This window comes from Octopus bimaculoides, chromosome 3 (genome assembly GCF_001194135.2).
Source record: "Octopus bimaculoides isolate UCB-OBI-ISO-001 chromosome 3, ASM119413v2, whole genome shotgun sequence".
Lineage (NCBI taxonomy): Eukaryota > Metazoa > Mollusca > Cephalopoda > Octopoda > Octopodidae > Octopus > Octopus bimaculoides.
Window position 1 is genome coordinate 123,735,487 of NC_068983.1, and position 4,740 is coordinate 123,740,226.

Sequence of the window (4,740 nt, forward strand, 5' to 3'; positions counted from 1 at the left end):
TTGATGGAAAGACATCATCAGTTTTTAAGTTACAATTTTATAACTGGCGAAAAGAAAATGACAGAAAAAACAGAAGAAAGAAGACGACAGAAAAAAAGAAAGAAAATAAAGAAAGAAGAATATTTAATTAAACAGTTTTGTATAAATTTGATGATATTCTCCTGTCATCTTATTCATTCCTCCAGGGCGTGATGTTAATAACCCGCAAACATATTTCTTCTCATACATTCTGAGAAGTGAAAGTGAAGCAGATTCAGAATATTTTCTGAGAATATGCACTTTCAAGTCTTCTTCAAAATTGCAGCCACTTGAAACAATATGTTCAGCAAGTTCTGTCAATCTACTGTTATTGTGCCTGACGTCGAATCTGTGACCATTAAACCTTTTGTTTAATTGTTCTGTTGTACAACCAACATAAATTAAGTTGTGTTTCGTGCATTCTGCAGCGTACACCAAATGGGAATCTTTATATTTATTTATTTATTTATTTATTTATTTATGTGTTTCAGCCAAGTGGCTGCGGTCATGCTGGTGCACCACCATCTTCTGTATAAATCATAACATTTCTGTTATGATTTCTGATGGAATTCATTTCGCTCATGTTGTTGCACAATGAACAGGGCTTACCTCTCTTGTGGCTGTTCTTTAAGGTACAGCGTACAGATATTCCAATGTTCGTTTTCTTGGAGTTAGATATAGAGGTCAATAATCCTCTTATATTTTTATTCCGTCTAAAGGCTACAACAGGCGGCTGAGCAAATATCTGTTTGAAACGAGGATATTTTTTCGCCACATGCTGGTAACTTTCATGCAACACCTTTGAAATGCCAGCAAAATGTCGGCGCCAGCTAATCACTAAAGGAATTCTGTCATCTATTGTATTGTGTTTGCTAAAATTATGCGTGTAGGTTTGACTATCTTTGCTAATCTTAGCTATTAATTTGCTATTTCCTTTAATCAGGTTGCTCTTGTCCCTATACTTAAAAATCTCATAAGTTTCCTTAGAGCAAAGCTCGCACCCGTACCGACTATCTCTATAAGGCTGCGCTTTCTTTATTATATCCCATTTAAGGCTAAATTCGATTCCGGTTTCCTTCTCAAATCTAGCTAGATAAGGACGTACAGTTGGCTTTATGTTTGAGCCTAAAAGATGAAAAGTGGTTATTAATACGTTTTTTCATATTTATTGAAATCCTATATATATAAAGTTACCAGCTACAGTTATGATTGCACATTTATAAATTACGTTTTGGATTAGACATCGGCCTAATAACAGACAGTGGGATTTAACTCTACAATTGCAACCAGGAGAATTACTACTATTAATATTATTGATATTCATATCATCATCATCATCATCATCATCATCATCATCATCATCATCATCATCATCATCATTATCATTATTATTATTAGTATTATTATTATTATTATTATTATTATTATTATTATTATTATTATTATTATTAATATCACTATCATTATTAATCCTACTACTACTATCGTATGTGTTATTTTCATATCTGTTATTACCTATCCATCCTTCAACTGTACTATCATTCAAATTCATCTCACCATCAACAAGTGTATCAATAATCTCAGTGCTAGTATAGACCTCGGAGCTACAGTCTATATTGTATATATTAGAAACATTAGTACCACTGTTTCTATTTCCGACGTCACCATTAATATTATTATTCTCATTGCAGGGGTTTAAATTAGTATTGACAGTAATATTATTATTATTATTATTACCACCTCTTGCTAATTTTATATTCTTTCTATTTAACCTTGCTATGACGGTACCCATATTGGGGAGAGTAGAATACGAGATTCTAATTGTCTTACGGTAGAAATTCTGTTATATCTATGGGAAGCGGGGAAGTTTTTTTCTAAAGTTGTCATAAATTTCCTATATATATTTGTAGATATGGTAGAGTTGAAGGGAACGTCATACCAGATGAAGTCCTTATTTTCAGACTTATGTAAGGGCGGAATCTAACAGGAAATTAAATGCTATAACAAGTAGGAATTTTAGTTTAGATAATAAAGGTATTGAGGAGAACGGGCAGGTTACTCCACCTTATAAGGATAAGAAAAATACTGGTAATAGAGGCATAGCTAATAATCAAGTCATGATTCTTCTTTCAACGCCTCTCAAAATCGTGACTTGATTATTAGTTATGTCTCTATTACCAATATTTTTCTAATCCTGATAAGGTGGAGTAACCCGCCCGTTCTCCTCACTACCTTTATTATCTAAACTAAAATTCCTACTTGTTATAGCATTTAATTTCCTGTTCTTGCTTGTTCTTTTTTTTTTTTTTTACTGATGGATGCTTTTCTAGTTGGTATGTTTTCTCGACCAATTAAGTTTGTAATCCTCCTATCACTTAAAACCTCATTATTTCCACTATTATTAGGTGTTATACTTTCAGGATTAAGAAAAGTCATTTCATGGTCGTATCCTGCCTTAGACAAAGTGAAGTTGTAGTGGTGGGAATGGGTATTAAAATGCCTTTATTAGCTGATAATTTCGTAATTCTCTTAGAAATACTTTTGACCACTGATTTTAACACATTAGTGATTTGATCATTTGCTCACGTACCTCGTAACTTCACTTGGTTTCCTATAGAGGTGGTATAATACTGAGTTAATGTCTATTCTAGTATCTAAGAAATTTTCCACCTTTGTGCCATATTCAAACATAATACCTTAGTTAAAGCTTTTAAAAAATTTTCTAATTCTTTTCATCATTCTTTCTATGACTGATTTGTTGAAACTAGAGATAGCAAATAGGGCATCATATCTAGATAAACCTCCCTGCAATTCAGGGATTTCACTACTGAGGCGCCTTAAAAGATACGCACCAAATAGGTTAGGGATTTCAGCTGAATCACTCGAGCCCATAGCTATATCGAAATTATCGTAGTTCTCACACCTTGTCCATAGCTTACCCTCAAATTCTATGATAGTCTTCCTAGCTAAAAGAATAACGTCAATTTTATCTCTAGGTTAAGAAAGAGGTTTTTTGCGAAAATTAGAGACTGTTACGAAGAATAGGAGATATACTAGAATAATAACTGCTAATATCAAACTGAATAAACGAATAATTACCTAATTACGAATAATTATCTATATATATGTACATATACACAATGCACACACATACATACACACATACGCGTACACATATATGCATATACACATATACATGCAGACACACATATATATGTATACATATACACATATACATATACATATATGGATCTCGATTGCAAGATCATATGTCAAATACAAGTTATTGGAATATGACTCCTCAATTTCATGTGTATTAAGAGATGTGGGTGCCATGTATACATCAAGTTATGTATGGTCGGGATTGTAATATGTGAATGTATGTTTAGCTGCGTGTAGGCATTTGAGTAATTGTTCAATGAATTTATTTATAATGCTCTCTTTTGTTAACATTATCGAGAGTGATTCCTCGGAGCATAACTGGCATTTCCAAGTTATAGTGTTGTAGGGACTCGTGTGTCTAAGTATGGACTATGTAAGGTCGTATTTTGTCTTCGCTTCCTTAAGCCCCCAGATAAAATCGGCCAGAGATGTTACATGTCGTTTAAGGATATTTCGAAAGCTGGCGACGTGGCTGCGGTATCGATTTTTGAAAAATTCGGCCGATACCCCGATATATACATAGGGGCCTCCTCTAGTGTTTATAGTGCACTTGTATACTACGTTCTTAGTCATACATTGGTTATCCAAAGGACAATTGAATCTATCTTTGCATGAGCATAGCTGTTTGATTTTGTTAGCTTGTGTACACCGAGCTCTGGGTGCCATGGGTAAATTGTCGCCATTTTATATTCTTAATTTCGCGCATGCGGATTGTTTGTTTTTGATTTTGTCAACTACACAGTATAGTAGGGTCAGTTGAGCATCCTCCATGAGAAAAACAGCACCATGACGCAATTCACTCGGTCAGAAATTTGGAAACGACTTGCTGTATTGCCTAGCATTCGCACCGGAAGCTCAAATACGAACATTTCAGAGTGTTTGGGTGTCAATCTCAAGACAGTGCAGCGGATCCGGAAAGAGTTAGATGAGTCTAATGGGGATTATGAAGGTACGGCAGCTCAGAAAATTCACTCTGATTGTTCTGATAAGAAAAGAACTCCTGAATTTGTTGGTGAGATCCAGGCTATGATTGATAACGATCCCACAAAGTCAATCAGGTCCATCGCTAGGGAGATAGGAATGTCTGAGTTTCTTATCAGGCAGGTAGTGCATAAAAACATTCGGTATTCCTCATGCAAGATGAGAAAGGACCGATTTTTACCCCAAGTCATCAAGGACAAGAGGAAAGACCGCGCTACGAAGCTTTTGAACAACAATTTGAAGTATCCCCTCCAACTGAACATGCTTTGGTTTTTCTCAGACGAGAAAATTTTCCGCCAGGATCAGATGGTGAACACACAGAACAACTGTTGGCTTGCCGTGTCCTCAAAACATGTACCGAGAGTGATAAAAATCAAACATCCAGTCAACATCATGATGTTTTTGAACGATCATTAGTGATGGCGACGTTATGCCAACATTCATCTTATCACACGGCCTCTGACTCAACACGGAGGTTCACATCAAGTGCTTGGAGGAGGTAATGCTGCTCTGGGTCAAGAGGGTGGCTGATGGAAGACTCTATGTCACACAAGCAGGAGAACCTAGTCATGGTTGTCA